General features: G+C 40.4%; 1 protein-coding gene across 1 annotated transcript in view; it reads right to left on the bottom strand.

The window, feature by feature from the left end:
* The window catches only part of LOC102781671 (neurocalcin-delta A), a 65,373-nt gene extending 52,192 nt beyond the window's left edge, over positions 1–13,181 (bottom strand). Inside the window, exons 1-2 of the mRNA XM_087847943.1 lie at positions 13,076–13,181; positions 10,277–10,380 (exon numbers count right to left, since the gene is read on the bottom strand). The gene's annotated coding sequence lies outside the window, so the exon portion shown is untranslated. The remainder of the gene's footprint in view (positions 1–10,276; positions 10,381–13,075) is intronic.
* Positions 13,182–19,964: the final 6,783 nt, after the last annotated feature.

The following is a 19,964-nucleotide window of genomic DNA, read 5'->3' as shown; positions in this document are numbered from 1 at the left end:
TGTGCCTGCACCACTGTGTTTATGTTGTGTATGCATGAAATGTACTGCATCATAACTGGACATATTGGAGGCTGACCTGTTGGTCATAATTGGATATATGAGCTGATAATACTTGAAGTTTGCAGATTCTGGCTCATAATGGTAATATAAAAGATTGTAATCTTAATTCTAAAAAAGTTATCACATTATATAAAACTTATAAAAATTTGTTTAAACAGAGAAATTGTACCATTTAGATTTAGATTTGCAAATCCTTACATGGTGTTTTTACATGTTTAAACATTTTTTGGAATTGGGTTGTGTGTGCCGTTATTTATTTTAGAAATGCTTTCAGTAAATGTATATTATTTTCCCCTGCTGTCCCTGCAAACAACTTACTTAACTTCTATTCACGTGTTCCTAATGCATAGGGACCAAAACAAAATACGTTGCCACCAGTATATATGAGTAAGAAGCAGCCAACACAATATACTGCAATATTAATACTTTATCCAAATTATAATGGGGGGAATATCTGCACTGAATTAAAATAAATCTGATCCCTCACTTGGCAATAATAGGGATTGTACCAGGAAATAAAAGTGAGATTAATGAGAAAATAAAATAATAATTATCGTTCAGTGATGATGACGGCACAGTATCATTGCTCTACGCGAGTGGAGTCGAGTGAAAGGGCCTCCGTAACAGCTCCAACTGTAACTCCAAACATGAAGTGTTGCTGCAGTGGCTTTCCCAGAATAGTTATTCAGTGGGAAGGATTTGCAGTTTGGAAGACAAATAAAGACATAGCACATCATGTGATAACACTTTTTAGTGTTGGGTAATAATATTAGGGAGCTTCTCGATAAACATCTCAAAATAGACTTGCTGATGTCAGAGAAAACATTTCTCTGATCTTTTCTGTGAAAAAAGAGACGCATAATGTAATAATATAACTTTATCACATCACCGTCCAACCAAACAGTAAGCAGGGAGAGAAAAGAGAAATAAAGATCTGAGAACACATTTGTATACAGATAACAGCCAATCCATCAAACCACATTCCCATAACAATTCCTTCAATCCACCGACATCTTTGAATCATGTGGCATTATTTGCCCTGGCTTTGTGAGCTCTGGTTTGGCTCAGAGCAATGTTAATAGGCCTATGAGTGAAAGCAGAGCCACCAGTGTTTACGCACACTCACGTTCTCACTCTTGCTTGACCGCTCTCTTGCACACACAAACATATGTAGCACGTAGCTGTCCAGGGCTTGAGCATATTTCACACACCATTCGTGACTAAAACAAACATTAATGACCTGGCAGTTGGCCTGTCTGATGTCCGTATATGGAATGTAACTTCTGGCTCAATAACAAAGTTAGTCAGGGAAAAAGAGGAAAGCGCTGAAACAAAACTAATAATAGCATGAAAAATCCATGACGAAGGCCAGTTTTGGTTTTCAGGAGATGGTATTCAATGTCATTACATCATCACTCAGCCATTTAAGCAGGCTAATACGAGCTTACCGTAATGGGCCATTAACCGTTATAGATAGCAGTGTGGCTTTCTAATTTCATCCATTTTGAGTTTTGTGAAGTTGTTTTTTGTTTTTTCCAGTTTCTAAAAGCCTGTGAGGGAGTGGCTTTTAGAACCCCCCCCCCCCCCCCCCCCCCCCCACACACACACACACTGTGTTTTCATATCTTTGTGGGGACATCTAATTGACATAATGCTTTAACTAGTCGCTTACCCTATGAAAAATGAATGAATAATCCTAACCCTTAGCCTGAACCTAACCGTAACCCTGACACTAAAACCACATTTTGAGTCTGAAAAATGCTTTCAAACTCGTGGGGACTGGGATTTGTCCCCATAAGGGCTGTTGGTCCCCACAAATACAATAAATGTCCAATGTTTGGTCCCCACAAAGATATGTAAACACGAACACTTACACACACACACCTGCAGGTGCATGCTCTCCATCTGGAAAGTCATGGAAAGGAGGCACAAAGGAAGTAAAATAATTTAGATACAGACACACATAAGTGTGGGGCGCTAAGGTTGTCTTTGAACAAAATGTGACAACAGCGAGACCTCAGCCTTTCTCTGATACCATGGCAACATGTTCTATGCATGTGGTAGGTGAGGGAAAGGAGCAGATTCAGGTGTAATCAGTACAACAGTCATAGGGATCAGCCACTGAAATCTCCTCTGTGTGTGTATTCAAATCAAATTCGAGCAACTGTGTTTAATGAACAGAAAGACTATGTTGCAAGGGAATATATTTTATTAGCAGTAAGCATCCTCCCGAGCTATACTTTTCTAATATATCTGTGAGGATAAAGCATTCTTATAAATGACCAAACATCACTGACAGCTGAACAAGAAAAGCATGGAATTGAACTTGCGCATGTTTATCTGACCTGCTTTGCTTCATTTTAATGTGGTGAAGCTGAGCTCATGCTGTTTGTGCTTTTGAGCTGCGGCAGGCTGTGGTTGTGGTTTGGTGGGCACAGGGATCCCAGCCATATTGAAATCAGGCAGTGAGTGGTGCACTTTATGAAAATCAATTACAAATTGCTGGCCCCAAAGCAAATCCATAGTGCAGATGAGATGTCATATGGGACACTGTTCTGGATAGATTTCTCATAGTGTTGTATTAAGGGACATGACTTGCATTTTCTGTCTCTAAAACCTTCTATAATGATCCGTTGTACTCATTCTGAATGACAAAGTTCAAATTAAACATTTACTTTTTGTGCTTTGTCTTCAAATCTTTAAATGATCCTACCTACACAAGCAGGCGTCACGTACAGGCTGGCCCTGCACCCTAACAGTGGTGGGTACACAACATGATGCAAGTGTGCTAAACAGGAATAACCCCGCGTAGCAAACAAGGTTTTAAGGACTGAATGTAAAATAAACAATAAAATGGCATTTAAAACTACATAATGCAGAGAAAGACGTAACAATGTATTGCTAATCTCCTAGGACACCAGCCCAGGCAGTGTGGGTGTCTGGACGAGACACGCTTGCTTGCTCATTCGCTCATCTGCTCAATAAAACTGGGCTGCGGCTGCAACGTGTTGTCTCCCTACCATATTCGATGTGGTACACTCCCACATGTAACCCCCTCCTCTTATTCACTCTTCCTCTCACCCTCCCATACTCGCAGCAGACCGGCTGTCATGATTTGCAGCCCACTCGTGAACGTTTACCTCATATAACTGTCGCTCCGGCAATCTTTCATCCTACTTCTCCTCTGCTGCATGCTGGGTGGCAAACTGGAGCATTATATAAAGAGAATGTGGGCTACACATGTGTGTGGATGTGTGGTTTATTCACCTGTACTAGTTACAAAACTTTCTAAATTCATTTTAGGGTAATTAGAAATAATAAAAATAATACTGCTGAGTTCTGACCTTTTGTTTTTTGTGTGGTTCAGTTTTCCTCCAGTAGTTTTTCACAAGATTTCCTTAAGTGTTACTATGCCTTCTTAAGCATCATTCAACCCTTAGACAACCTCATAAACACAGGCAAACTAAGCAAAATGAAAAAAATATTTCACTCAATTCAGTGCTATTTTATTTTATTCATACACCACCAAATCACAACAGTCACCGCAAGGTGCTTTATATTGTAATTTACAGACCCTACAATAATACAGAGAAAGCCTCAATAATGACACAACCGCACACGAACAAGCACTTGGTGACAGTAGAAAGGAAAAACTCCTTTTAACAGGAAGAAACCTCCAGCAGAGCCAGGCTCAGGGAGGCATAGCCATCAGCTGTGACCAGCTGAGGGGAGGAAGCCAGGACAATGACACACCAGTTCCCTTTAAATGTCTTTATTTCAGCAGACAGTTTTTGATTGTAGCACATGCACAAATGTGTGCGTTAGAAAATGGAGCATAATCTCATTCTCTATAGTCCACTATAGTCGCTACAAATCCCTCTAACTATAAGGCACATACCCTGATCTTCACACGTGTCTGCCAGTGACAGGCCTTCCAGCCACCACAGCAGTCTCGATGGTGGGAAAGCCCTGCACTAATTCAGGGCATGCCCATTGACTCCTGGCCAGTCAGAGTGTGAAGCCAAAGCCTGTCAGTGAGGCTTAGCAAGTCCTCTCAGTGATGCCATCACTTCTGACAATCTGCCTGGCCTCAGCACTGCGGTGTAACTTTGTGGCTGCTAAAGTGTTACAGTAGCACGTACAGTTTTTAGGAGTTCAGCTGTCAGTAACTGCCTGACTCTTATCTTGCTTTTTAGCATCACCGGTGTGGATGCCTGTCAATGGTCTTGGTTTAGCTTTGTGTAGTTTCACCTATGTAATATTCAGTGCTTCCTACATACACCTTACTTAGGCAGGTCATAGACGTAGAGTTGTGAAAAACAAAGTACACCCTTTTGCAGTTCAAAGGTGCTACATATCAGGAAATAAGAAAACAAAGCTAAGACTAGGGATGGGTATCGAAAACCGGTTCTTGTTGAGAACCGGTTCCCACTGTTTCAATTCCTTGGAATTGTTTGCCATTTTTGCAAATGATTCCCTTATCGATTCCAGTCGTCCCGAATGACGTCACCACATTGCGGAGCGTCATTTACCTGGCAGGAAACACGGCGCCTAAGCGGCTCAAACGCTCAAAAGTTTGGTTATACTTTACGAGAACAGATGACAACAGGGCAACTTGCAATACTTGCAAAGTAGATATTTCATTTAAGGGAGGAAACACTACGAATATGCAAAAGCATTTGCTCACAAAACACGCGATGACCTTAAATGAATGTCGTGTTTTTAATTCCGCTCCGGACTCGTGAATCTCAACCCAGCAGCAGCGGTAACGTTTGCACGTCCTCTCCCGTTAATGCGGCAGGTAAATAATCAACTAACAGTGCATATTATGTTAGCGCGATCTGCCTTATTACAAAACCTGCCATTACTGTGCATTTAGGTGACCATGATGAGAGAGACAGAGTCAGTCTGGCTCAGATGTTGGCAGTTCTCGCTGCAGTCTACCGTTAGCGTCTTCTTTCAGGCCAGGATAGACGAATGTCACCGAGCAGTGACTAAGTTTGTGGTCAAAGGTTTGCACCCATTTGCCACAGCAGATGATTTTCGGTAAGTGAATGTGTTTAATTGCAGGCAGGGACATTACTGGATATTCTTGTGTAATTGCTACAGAATAATTTATGTTATACTTTGTTATTGCTACAGAAGAATATTTATTTTATTATTTTACATTTACAATTTTTTTCCTGGGGACCCTGTGACACCCCATTGAAGAGCCGTAGGCTGGATCTCTTAAGATCTCACTGCTGGGTTTGTAAGGCCATGTTACTCCTAAATTTCTATCTCGTTCAAAGAGAAGATATAAAACAAAGTTCTAAGCTAATCAACCTTAGTGTTCTCCTTTTTTAAAAAGAATCGATAAAGAATCGAATCGTTAAACAGAATCGAAAATGGAATCAGAATCGTGAAAATCTTATCAATACCCATCCCTAGCTAAGACGCAGACCTAGTATGCAAAAAAAATGTGCACCCTGTGATTTAACAGTATCTAGAACCACTTTTAACACCAACAATTTGGAAGTAATTGTTTTGACTTTAACAGTAAGGGAATTTTTTTGACAAAAAGCTCCCCAATAAGGGCTGAAAATGAGTGAAAAAGCAGCTGATGTCCAAAGAAAAACTTCACAAAGCCCGGGGAATTATTGTTGAAAGCCACTTCAAAAAACTGGCAAAAGTCTGGCTCCTTGGAAGCAAAATGTAGATTTTTATAGACTTTTGCACACAATACTGTAAAGATCATGACTACCAATATTTAAAACAAAAAGCTGCTTTACATGAGCTATAAAGGGACAAATGAAATCTTTTTTTTTGTCATTTTGACATGAAAATGTTTTTATGTAGGATCTTGTGAAGCCCATCACAACACTGCTAAGACGCTGGCAATTGGTCATCTCTAGCTAACAGAGAGAAGTTATGGCAGACTGACAGACACACAGAGCAGAGAGGTTAAATATAACAGACAGCTGGTGTGTCCAGCTGACATTTCAACGCCAGACACAGAGGGATGTAGCTTTCTGAAGGACACCGTGCATATCCTCATACCTCCACTCGCCAAACAATTAAATTAACAGTTATTTGTGTCTGCCAAGAGGATTAAACTGTAAAGTGCTATGTCATGTCGCAAAGGCAAACAATCTCCCTCTGCCCCGCTTTAATACAACAGTCTGAAATCAGCATATACACTTACAGTAAGTATGTTTGAGAGACTGCGGCTCTATTATAGTAAACCATTTCACACTCTCAATTTCGCTAAAATCTATTATTACGTTTAATGCCAACAGTGCTTATGATCTAACACAACAGACAGGCACTCAGCGCAGCGCCGCGATGACTCACAGGTCAGAGATCCGCATCGAACCAATTGGGAGGCCAGGTGTCAGCGCTGTCATCTCTGACACACAAAATTACTCTGTGACACGCACGAGAGAGAGACGTCGGGCGCCTTTCATTCTCGTAACCTCTCGAAACATAAAAGGCTGCTTTAACTGCTTTCTGTAACATGGCAACAGATGCGTTTTCACGTCAAAATCTTAAGATGATGTGAACTCCTGTACCCAAACGCTTAATTGTGTCCATTAGAGTGGTGGTTTGATTATCTGACACAAATCAAGACCTCAGTGGATGAAGGATCCTTTAATGAAACTCATTTCATTACGTTTGTCATGCAGTTCCTGTTTCTATATTGGTGTACTTCTACATGAATGTCACAGTGTTACCACAAATGGGTACGTTTTGGTATTCATTCACAAACATCAGCACTCGGTTCACTGTGAGCAACACCTAGTTTCCATGTTGTGCTATGTATGCAGAGCATAAGACTGCGTGGTATTAAATAATTATAATAAATCACCGAGCTGTTTTCCGTGCTTCATTTCAGCTGTTAACAGATTTAATTCATCTGCCTCATGCACATCTTTATTCGCAGGGAATGGCAAAGATAAAGATGGATTTATTGTTGTTTTTACTGTTACAACAATCTTCATTCGCTTTGTGCCACAGTGAAAACCAGAAGCAGATCCATTCAGCCTGTGATGACACAGGGGCTGTAATAAAAAGGTCTGGCTTGCATGTTGAGGCAGTAACATCAGTCAAAGATCTCTCAGAGGGTTCTTGTAAAATTAGGTTTCGGTTTGCATCACACTGCCATCTCTGTGAGTCACTGCAGCTAGAAATCTAAATGTGACATCCTAAATACGAAGAACAGGAACAACAGAGTTTTTTTTTAAGTATTAAACAAACACTAGACTCCACCTGTGAACGCATGGGTAGGGTGCAGGGCGCAGAGCTTCACCTGACACCAGCGGACGGCACATCGTGTTCTCTCTTGTCACCACCGCGTCTGTGCGAACCATAAAGCAGAGTCGGAATGATCAAGTTTGATCCCAGCCGCACTCATGTGGAGCAGAGCGCAGCCACGGGAGAACAACTGCAGAGCTCTGTGTGAAGAGGGGTGAACTTGGATGCTGGGATATTGTGTGCAGGTGCTGTGCTGCCTCAAGCATATTTGATGAAGCATGTGTCTTGACATTTCTTCTTCACGGGACATCGTGGATACACTGTTTTAGCTTCAGTCTTTAGGTTTCTTGGCATGTGACTGCAGTGATCTGGGTTGTAAATCAGCGACTTGCATAATACTGCACTCAAAAGTGTTCCAGCCCTTGTGATCTCAATATTTATAAATGAGCTTCCCGCCTGTAATTTGACCTGTTTACATCCTGACAGCAGTATTAAGCTGCAGTGTAGCTGCATCCTTGGTTTAAATGAGGAATGCTAACAATCCTAGCTATCCCTCCTGGGAAAACCGAAGGACAAGCACAGACATTGTTTCCCACACTGTGCTCATCGTGTTAGAGAAAACGAGCCAAAGAAAATCAAACGACCAGCTCACAAGTGTTACCATGCTGTCATAGCTGGCTGGATTTCTACATGTCAGTTGCCCATCACAGAGAGCACGTCTACTCTTCTCATCCTGCATGCTACATACATATTTTTTTTTTATTTCTAGTAATGTGTATATGATTTTAATTTGTGTGTGATCAACTGCCAAATACAAAAAATACATCACTTTTTTTTTTTACTGTATCTTAAAAATAAAAATGACAAGTAAGAGGGGGGAGGAACAGCCAACGAGAGGTTCCAACTCAGACACCACTGATAATGAAAGTGCAAGCAGGGAGTGACTAGGCAGTGAAGTGCAGTACATGCAACCGAATTGGCACAATGTTCCCATTGTGCCAATGCTATGTTGCTGTGTGTACAGACAATGTTGCCTATACACTGTAAGTTGCACTAAAGTTATTACAAGGCACCAGCATGTTGGGTCATGAATTAATATTGTACAAAAAAGTGGCTGTGGCCCAACCATGAGCGCTGTTAACACTATTGCTGGTGGAAAAGTTAGTCTAGGGCTCCATTCCCTTTTGTTTTGATATTCATCATCTTTTAACAGCCTTTGGGTTTACAGGGTGCTTTCGTCTCATGAACTTTCTGTTATAGTGCAAACACTTAACAGAAATTCATACCAACACCCAGTAAACCTAGCATGGGAAATGGGTTACACTGCATGCTCTGAGACCACACTGTCAACCACGGTGCTGCTCAACGGTTTTCTACTAACAGACGCGAGCTGTCACTATATGAAAGTACAATAAAACAATAGGATATAGATGTAGATCTGTCTTTGCCTGTCCATATCTTATTCAATAAACAGATCCTATCAATGCTTGAACATTTGGTTGGGGTAGGAGGCTGTCGATGAGGGTCTACTATTCTTTCTCCTTATGAAGCTGGACCCTCTTTAACTGATAGTATAAATGATGAGGTTTTGCCAGCTTTAAAAAAAGACACTGTTGGAAAAAGGAGCTGCCTGAATCACTGCTCAGTTACACACAAGCACAGCAAACTTAAAAATAATATGAAATAATATATCCCTAACTGAAGCGCCATTCAAAATTTACCAGTGAACTTTCTGCTTCGACATGTTTTCATTTGTAAATCACTCAAACATGGATGATTGGCCTTTAAGGACACTCCAGGCAACCAAGAGGTGTGGGCATGACTTTCTACAAACCCAATTTAGTCAAGTAAGTGTTTGATATGCTTATAATGTCAGAATACAGCTGCACAGCACAATAATTTCATATTATTTCACTAAAATTATATAGAATTACAAAAGCAAATCAATTCACAACAACGTTGGCTGCAGTATTTAATTCAATGACCTGGACAGAGGAGCATCACTGTGGATCTGCTGTGGCAGGAAGCTTTGAACAGCAGTCCACCTGCTCGCTTTGACAGTGGTCAGTTTTCAGTCAACCCTACTATCAGGAAACTGTGATCACATCTCTGCAAGAGCACTGTAAAGTTATAACAAAAACTATCATGTTGTCTCATTATGTTTCTTGCAACATTTCTCTCTTACCCATTTAAAAAAACAAATGCAATACCACAGCTATAAGCAGAGCTTGTGGTACAGTGCTTGTGTCCCTTTCACTACACAGAGCGAAGGACTTTGGTATGCAACCCACTGAGATGCGTTTGTATGCAGTCCTCCAAAACCCCCAACAATATGCAGCCAAGCGTAGACGATGTTGTGCGACGGTCAAACGCCGATTGGCTGAAAAGTTGTCTAGAACAGGAAAGAGACACCTCCTTCACCACAGAGGGAAACAGGTGTGAAAAAATAATCAACGATCAAAATAGCAGCGTGAGAAGAACAGTGCTGCAGCAGACTGTTTGAATTGTTTCTAGCAAATCTTTTTTACAACACATATATAAAAGCAACACTACAACCATTAACTTGGTAAGACAAGTGTGGCATTGAGTCTTTGTTGGTTTTCTAGTAAAAGGGCGATTTGAGTTCGAATACCCTCCTCTTAGGGGAGGAATGGTGTCCACCATGAAGCTACCACACTGGTGCTACCAGCTGTGGAGACCCCGTGTTGCTTGTTTTGGTATGACGTCATTCGTTTTCTTCCGCTTATCCAATTCAGAGAGGCGGGGGATCTTCTTATGGGGGGGTTGGATCCTATGAAACATCAAGTGTTTGTTCTTTTTGGGCTTATAATGTGCTTGTGCTCCCTAGAAATTCATACGTAGTCAGCCTCGTATGCATTTCTTTGGACAGTGGCCGGAAACACATTCCAGCCAAAGCTCTGAGACAACACTGTCAATCACTTTGAACCCAAATCAGGTAAGTAATGAAAAGGATGCCACTCACCAAGGTGAGCTTTCTTTCCACGCAGCTGGGTCACAACTTCTGATAGATGAATTTATGCTGGTAGTCCTTATCCACCAATAACTTAATCTGAAAGTTACCAGCACCTGAGGAAAGACATAGAAAATATAACTTTTTTAAATTCAATTTAATAGCAGGACGACTCTACCAGTGAAACAGCAGCTGTTTATATGAAGCTTATGTGTGAGTTCTATTAGGAAGATCTGTAATCAGTCATCTGCCTGCTTTCCTGGGTGTTAAGCTGCTTTTCTGCTCTTTACTTCACTACCACTTTCCCACGCTTTCAATCTCAGTACAGTCTTCATTACTCTAGTCCAATCATTTCCTTGTCTGCCTCCTTTGAGCCAATCAGCCTCCACTTTGCATGCAACCCACCTCCTCTCCATCTCCACCTCACTGACACCTCAGCCAGAGCTCCATCAAAGCCTCAGTCTTCATCTTCACCACCAGCAGCACCTAGACTCTGGGGGGTGGGTCCTGTCCTAAATCCTATCACTAGTGGGATTTCGTGCTGCCACGATGGGTCATCGAAGTCTAATCGCAGAATACATGAATTTTTCTATCACAATAAATCATGTTCAATTCAGAAGTGAATGTAGCGTATTCAACATGCAAGCATGAAGTCTGTAACCATAGATGTACTATTCTTTGTTTGTTAGAGTGCATGTGAGTTAATGATTTAGTCATACACAAGTGTGAGAACTGGTTTGACTGCAGCGCTGCCTGTACTGACTCTTGTCATAGACTTCACTCGATTAAAGCTGCTCAGTTGCAAGTTGCCATTTTCACTATTGTACATTGTAACACTTTGAACCAGAGAACTTTACACTGTACCCATTCATACACATACTACAAAGAACCATGCGGTGCGTTGCCCACTAAAACAGAAGACGCTGCGGACTAAACACTGCACAATCCTAAGAAAAATACAAAGGAGACCTATTATGCTCATCTTCAACACTATTTGTGTACTATTGGACTCAACCAGAGCAGCTTTACAATATTCACAGTTCAAAATCACCGCTGTCTAAAACAATTAGTTTTACCTTCTCTCCCTTCAAAGCCACCCAGCATTCTTGTGATTGGCTGCACCTCTCAAACGACGAATTTGAGCAAAAGGTGGATGGGCGCTGTGTGCATGAGAGGACTGTATCAACAGGTCCACTCTCAACTGTCATCACACACAGTGTCTCAAAGAGTGTACAGCAGTCTGCAGGAATTACTTTTAGGCTTACAGACTCGTTATTTGAAACTTTGTCGATAGTTAATATGAGCATCACCACTGCCCCATATCTCCAGTATATATATTTTCACTTTGAGCAAGTCGTGCGCTTCATCACGTGCTGTCATATAAAAAACAGAAAGATCACTTACACTTGAGTCTTATACTGTTAAAGCATCCTCATATTTATCTTCAAATATTCCAGGCCTGACCAGAGGGCACGTCTTTCTTCATAAAAACTTCTCCCGCAGTCTAACGATGCGCCTCCTTTCTCGGATGTCTCTCAACACACAAAACTAAAGACAGATGGTGTCCTTGTGATAGATCTGCACCTACCAGGGCTGTGGACTGTTGAGGCAAAAAGATCATCTAAGAATAGTAAACACCTCTATCAACACTGTAGTTGATGTTGGAGACTTTACTTTTAGTTAATAATCTGAACCACCAAAACATACGAAGGACACCAGCTCCACAAGTTACATGTATCTAAAAAAACATTTTTTTCTACTTTTTACTGCTGTCATATTTTCATACAACACCAGAAGGGAATTCAAAATGATCCAATACATCAGAAAGACTTCTTTACTCTGTTTCTTCACTATGTTCAGACTTAGGAAATAATAATAAATACTACTACAGGCTACGTTTCTAGATAGGGAAAAAAATAAAATAAATAAATAAATAAAGCGTTTTTCACTCTTAACACAAAACCCCAGCTTGTCAGTGCTCTCTGGTGGTCAAACTCAGATGATGGTGCCTGTTCTTAGGGGCAGTTTGCTATGTCTGTCACTCCTGCGGTCCCTTTTTAAAGCCTGGCGTTCAGATCTGATATAATATGTCTGAATGAGCACGGCTGATTTATCGGCGGTGCCTGTCATCAGAGATGTGTGATGCATACAGACTAAACAGAGTTAAGGTTTGTTTACTCTTCACCTGTGTGATAAGCAGCCGGCTGTATCTCGGTCACCAGGAAAAATCTCTCCAAGGCAGAGAAATGTGGGCGTGTACATCCACACTCAACTTCAGTTCATATGTAATGAAATGATCATGGGCCCGAGTAAAGCAGGAGGCGATGCCTGCCCCCCCCCTTCAAATCACAGCTTAAGACTCCTTTAGGACAGAGTTGTGATGCTAAGTGAAGGTTTTCAAAGCCTGATCGCCAACAAACACAAACTCAATTCAGCTTAAATCCTCCTGAGCTTTCTTTCTCCAAGCAAACAGTCCGAGTTTGAATCCGCCTACAGCCTGTAAACACGAGCAAATCGGGACAGTATGCTAACTAATGTTAACAGGCCAGAAAGGACAAATGTAATAACAGATGAGTTACGTTAGTTTCTGCTATTAAAACCTCACATTACCCAGCTGTGCTCGGATACAGGACGCGTGTACGTGCTGAGCAAACCTGCAGCACAACAGCAAAAAGTAGACCGCCGTAGACCACACGAGTGAGTCGCTTTATGTTTGTGCTCGGCAGTCATTTACCACAGCCATTTGCGAGGAAACAAAAGAGCTACACATGCTATCAGATAGGGACAAACAACTTCACAGCGGTCACTCACCACTATGTTACAACAGAAGTACACCCGGGGGTGGCCTCTTCGTCTGCCGGCTAACCTGAGAGCCCAAACCGCTCAGACACAGGAACACATGTAGCCCCCAACAAGTGTCAGCGAGCGCGGAGTCAGAGCAAAGATAGCATAGAAAAGATGTGCTGCCCAGGAGAGGGAAACGGTTATACAAATGGTCTATTGCGAGGCATTTCCCTGCATTAAAGTGTGAATGTAATCATTAGAAACTAAATAAATCATTTTTTGTTTTTTTCAAACAAAACACATTTTCTTTGGCGTGTCTGTGCAAATTTTGCGGTACCAAGAAAAAGAGCGGAGTGGGACCTCTGTTGTTTTTTTCCGCTTTAGCCACCGCGAATCAAATTACATTGTAATGACTTTGTACTTGACTCTGGCGCCATCTAGTGGACAACTAGACAATAGGGCTTTTTTTGGTGGTGTCGCCAAGAAGTCATTTTCGATGTTTCTCTCTTTCTCTCTCTCTCTCCCTCTGTGTGTTTTAACGTTTAATACATTTACTTATATTGGTAAGTAGACTGTAGTAAATAGGATATATGAAGGGTAATATATAAAATAAAGACATCACCAGTTCTGCAAGTTTTTTTTGTGACTGCGTTATTGTACTGACCTAACAATCATTATAGTACTTTTTGGTCCCTTGTTGTGTTTATATGACTGCCATGTTGGATTTGTCTCTGTTTTTGATGCCTTCTTTGCCAGATCTCGCTTAAAAAGACATTTTTAATGTCAATAAGACTTTTTACTCAGATGTACAAAAGTCACTTTGCGAAAACAGATTGCAACTTCTACCTTGTGGCAGGAATGTTCTTTCTGCCTCAAAATGATATCATTCATGAGCAATATGTTTGACATATTTTTGACAGATTATAGTCCAATAAGTCATTTATATCAGTTTAAATTCCTGCAATCATTTTTTTTGATAAATACCAGAAATCTCATTTTGGCAGACGATCATTTTTGGCATGACTGTGTTCCTAACTCAAATAAATTGAAAAAAAAAAAAAAAAAAATACAAATAAAAATATCTTCGGATCATGCACTAAAAATATTGATCTCTTGAGAAAAAATAATGTATTGTAACAGATTTATCTAATTTACTTCTAAGTACGTTGTCACTCTAGTTTATTACAGTTTTCAGGTATCTGTACTTAAGTGTTTGGGAAAAAAGCTTCAAACAGAGATGAAATAAGATGTAAGACAGAACTGGATAGAAGAAGAAGAAGAAGATGAAGAAGAAGAAGAAGAAGAAGAAGAAGAAGAAGAAGAAGAAGAAGAGAGGTTTCATTTAAAGGCTCAATGGGCTTTGTTAAAATGTAAAGTGTCCTCATACCAGATCTGTATCTGATGTGATTTTTCATATTGCGTAACGTCCTTCAAAACAAAACTGATGCATGCAACCTTGTGTCATTCAAAGGTTGCATGCAAACACTCAGTACTTTAGAGCAGGATAAACAGTTTAACTTAGTCGTACTGTGAAGAAATCAAAGCAATGTGTTGGAGTGGAGTAGAGCGGCTGCGGTGTTCCTGGTTAGTTAGATTACATCAAGTGTAGCAGAGATGAATTTGAATTTAAGCTGATGATACAGAGATTCAACCACTGAATTCTGCATTCATACCAACAGCGTGGCCTAGTGGGGAATGGAAATCAGCTAAATAGCGTGTGAACTCATGGGTTAAATCTAGTTGAATACAGTTGTGTAAAACCACTCCAAGAGCAGTAAACCTCAGCACTGATCAGCCACTAACTGATCTTCAGCTTCTTCCACCTGCTCAATCCCACTTTAACACCTGCCTGCACTTATTCTTCTTCTTAGGTGTAGAAGCAAAGTCAAACCTGGTCATGATATTATTATTAGTAGTATATTAATCTAGCATGGCTTTCAGTTAGCTTTTCACAGAGAACACTACTACTTTTGACCTTCTTTAAGCACATTTCAGAGCCTGTGCTTTTTCACTTATACCTGACTAAAGAAGTTGAGTAAATACTTACAAATACAAAATGTATTTATTTATTTTAACACATATGTACACATCCTAAAACCCCAGCACATCCACACCAACAAAATAATTTTTTGTTGTCTATTCTCATTTAATAGGAAGACTATCCCATCAATACTTGAACATTTGGTTGGTGCAGGAGTGTCAGTGAAGATCATGGATGAATAACCTTTACTTAAGCAGCCCCAAAGAGTGAGTTATACTTATGCTTTTGAACTCAGGAGGTAGAGCAGGTGAGCTGCTAATTGGAAGGTTGCTGGTTGGATCCCTGGTTGCTCCAGTCTGCATGTCAGAGAGTATCCCTGGACAAGATATTGAACCCTAAGTTGCTTCCTGGTGCATTCATCATAGTGTGAATGTTAGAGAGAAAGCACTTAGGGAAAAAAGGTGCTTTTGTGAATGAGGCATGTTGTATAAAGCACTCCGAGTGCTCCAGTAGAATAGAAACATGCTATATAAGAACCATATCATTTACTATTTCATCATTTCAAAATACAGCTGCACAGCATGCTAGGACTACTGTGATGTTTCAGTAAAATGATATGAAATTAGTAAAGCTAATGAAGTCAGAACAGCTGGAAACAAGCTCTTCTTTTTCTTTTTTTATTCATATTTTGGATGGATAGAAACATTAACAAATATACAACTGGAATAATCATACTGTCAGTTCTCTGTCCGTTTCTTAACAACAACCAACAAATAAGGACTAACAATAACTAAAGACAAACAAACAAACAAACAAACAAACAAACAAACAATCAAACAAAAAAACACCAGGAGAAACAAAATGATATACCGCCTCCTGGGAAGCATCAGCAAAAACAAAAGCAATGGGGGCAAAACACCCGGGTGCCTAAAAACAAAACATAACCTTGACCACTGATGACATTAAACAATTTCTTCCCTCTACTGACTTTCAAAGAAAAAGAACAACAAAAATACCAACGACACATGAACCCCCCCCCCCCCCCCCCCCCAAAAAAAAAAGAAACAAGCTCTTCTCCTAAGAAAACAGAAGCTGACTCTTTGCTGTTACTTAAAGGGTTTTTAGTATGTTTAGTGTAGGTTTCTGCAGTATTCGGTCACCCAAGCAGAAGAGCATCAGTGTGGAACCAAACGCGGGGTCCAACAGTGCTGGTTTACCTGTTTGCTTGAACAGAACGCCTACAAATGACAGGGGCCGTGTTATCTGGAGCCACAGTCAGTTCAGTTCTTCCGTTTGTTAACCAACAGTGAGCTGAGGTTTATACAAAGATGCACCACCAGGTGGCGATCAAGTGCTGCACTCCATATCCATGTGGTCCTGTGTCTCTCTTTACCTTAGAAAAGGCGCCAAAATAAAACCCTGCGATTCAGATCATTTTAGCCACAAAAGATACTGCTCTTTGCAAGAGGTTACTTTTTTTCTCTCTTCAGAATTACTGATTATACTACAAACAAGTGTTGTTTAATTTGAGAAAGACAAAACATCTACAATAGTTTTCTGAATTTTTTAACTAAAAATCAAAGTCAACTATTTGCTATTTCGAGCTTCTCAAATCCAAACATTTAATGCTTTTCTTACAGGCGTCTGTAAACTAAATACATCTGTGTAGTGCTGGTCAGACACCTAAAGCTCAGAAATTCTACATTTTACAATATTTGCTACAACTAACCAAAATAATAACCACAAAAAAAAAATTAAGAAAATTATATTTTTCGAATTTAAACATCTAAAACAAAGGCAAGAAAAGTTTTTCAGTGGACTCTCGGATACTGTTAACATTTCACGAGTCTCCAGGAAGTTACCCCGCATAACCTCTGCTTCTGTTTAGCTGTAAATAAATCACGGCTATCATTAATCTCAGCCAAACTCCACTGGATCCCAATCGAGATTTATCACCGCCGCGACTAGTATTTTTCCAACTCATGCACTTGCATCAGTTGGATCTGTCCATAAATCTACTCTCACTTTAATGAGCGGAGAGGTAATCAACACCAAGTGATGCCAGGCGTGGTAATAAATTCTGCAGGAATACTAATTGGGGTTTTGAAGGGTCAGAGGACTGTGCCTCCAACATAAAGCACTCTGTCACATGCTTCTCACATTCTGCTTCTCATCTTATGCACCAGTGGTTGCTTTATTAAAAGCTCTGGATGTCTGAATGATAGATTTTGGAAAATATGCATTGTATTTCCTATATATGAACTGATCTTATCTGTCATGTGGAAACCGCAGCAGCCAGTTATCAGGGAACATACTGTCTGTGCCACTCATTGTTAGACTTAATTGAAACATTGTTTTGGGGTCTGTCTCTGTCTGGTGTGGTGTGGAGGAGAAAACGCAAAAAAAATAAAAATAAAATATTGAATCAGTCACTTTGTCTATTGTCCAAATCCACTTTTTGTTCTGCTCAGTCTTAATTACTGTTAATCACAATTAACTGTCCAACCCCCACCCCCTCAAAAAAGTAGATCGAGGGCCAAATAACAATTCTTCACTAGAACAAAACCCACCAAACGAAGGCGGAGAATTCTGTGAGAAAGAAAGCCTAGTGATCAGAGGAGGAGCGTGAAAATGGCCTAAAAACAAAAGAACGTGTCCAGAGGGGAGGATTACATTTATCAGGACCGCAGAGCCGCCACGCAGACAGAGACGGGATCAGAGAGGGATAACTCGCAGAAAGCAGGCTTAGAGAAAAGGGAGAGAAAACTGGGGAGCGGTCTGAATAATAAAGGAGTAAATGCGTGACACGACACACACACACACACAAACACACACGTGCAAAAAAAAAAGAAAAGTTTTTAATTATTTGGGCTGTATTTTGGGACATGAAATTACTAATTGTGTCAACAGTGATTCCGTAAAATTGTTATCTCCCGAAAAGATTTGCTCATGCCTTTTACGCCGTGCAGCATTTTTAAATGAATTAATTAGGCGATCACAGTAATTACTGTTTATATTGTTGTTAATGAGCCCAAAGGCAAGCGAGCTGCACTCATCCAAATTACACTCATGAGGCACGGAGCCAAGAAAAGGTCCAAACTAGAGTGCCGCATGTTAAACATTCCCCGAGTCTTCCTGGCAAAGCGATAACCGGGAGCGCGCCGAAATTACACTCTAACCTCACATTTCCTTGTGACCAAACATCTTCCTCATTAACATGTGTAATTAGTTTTGAGGCTCTAATAAAAATTACAGATTTTAACTCTACCCTCTGTCTCCCCCTCCAAAAAAAAAAAGCACTAGTGATCTGATATCACCTGCTGTTTAATATGCATACAAAGCAGCCCCGTCAGATCACAATCACTCTGTCATTTCACTTTATTATGTTCACTCATTCTTTTTTTTTTAATTTCTCCTTCCTGTCTGTCAATTTTGCTCTGACATTTACTGGCTGCATTTTACCCGTGCTGTATTTCTGCAGCTACCTGAAGCACAATAGCTGAGCGCTCTAACAGAAAGGTCTTATTGTAAATATGATAATTCCATCAGGTGCTGTAATCAGGTTTGTGAGTGACACGCACTGACGGCTGTCTGAAGAATTTTTTTTGTCCCTTTGTTTTTAGTTTTTTTTATTTAAAGCAAATGTCAGAGCAGCTGAGTTTATACTGCAGTAGAGGGGCACATCTTCAACTCGCAGGCTAACTTTGTGCTGCATGTTTTCACTCGTGACACAGAACAAAGTTGAAGTGAAAGCAGATGTTTGTGAAAGCAGCAGTATGAGTTAATCATTTATATATTTGTCTATCTCTATCTGGATCTGGATGTCTCCTGTGTTGGCACACATGTTGTGTGCTGCTATTTTAGCTGCTGGGTAATTTGAGAGCATGGACATGGTGACGTGGGCAACAACAAAGCTAATTTAGCAGGTCTTATATTTTATTCCCTTTTTTGGCGTCATACTCAATAATAAAGGAAATTAAAGAATAATAAAAACAAGGAAACACTGTAAATATGAACATGTTAATATATGGCACCAGAAGAAGAAGAACTCAGAGAGCACAAACCTCCAGCAAAGCAGCTCTCAGTGTTAGCAGGATTTACTTTTAAGGGAATAGATATGATAAATGGACTATGTGAATTATAATGTGATAGTTAGAATTGTCATATACCAGTATCATCATTAGGACCAAAGGAAGTAGAATTTTAAACATGGTTTTAAAGTGAAAAGACATTTTATAAAAGCTTGACGTATTCGACCTTGAAGAAGGAGTCAGAGGTCCAAAGTAACGTGATATTTAGAATCCCCGTATATCATTCTCTCTCTCTATATATGTAGTGTCAATACAAACAATGGCAAAATAGTTTTGAGTAACTGTGTGAGGTCAGAGGCCAGATATGGCATGATTTGACGCGACCCCTATAAGAAATAGGCAAAAGAGAATGGATGGATGGCATGGCGGAGTTCAAATGTAAGGAGGATGCAGCTCGGTGTAATAAAAGACAAAGAAAAACCCTGTTTAGCTACCTTACAGTGCTATAAATGATTACAAATGAATCTCTAATAATCAGTGTAATTATTTTTCCCATTAACTGACCTGTCGATATACTGACCAGCTGTTTAGCCTCACATGAATCAGTGCCCTGCTGACAGTGTTAGTGCAGGTTGTGTGTTCTGCTGTGTGTGAAAATGAAACAGAGAGACAGAGGAGATGTTGCACCTGTGTTTCTGCAGGGTGGGGGTCATCCAGTGCTGATGAAGTCTCCCTGCCTCCTGCTGCAGAAGAACAAGAAAAAGATTTCACTGTTGCCTTGGCAACCATCACGCTTCCCCCCTGCCAGGCGCACACAAATGCACACAAGAACCAAATAAATGAATAAATAATGACACAAAAAGAAAACAAAAGTGCACGCACGCACGCACGCACGCACACACAC

Source organism: Neolamprologus brichardi, chromosome 11 (genome assembly GCF_056152115.1).
Source record: "Neolamprologus brichardi isolate AB-2024 chromosome 11, ASM5615211v1, whole genome shotgun sequence".
NCBI lineage: Eukaryota > Metazoa > Chordata > Actinopteri > Cichliformes > Cichlidae > Neolamprologus > Neolamprologus brichardi.
Note: the sequence above shows the minus strand (reverse complement) of the source record. Positions and strands in the feature narration are given on the sequence as shown.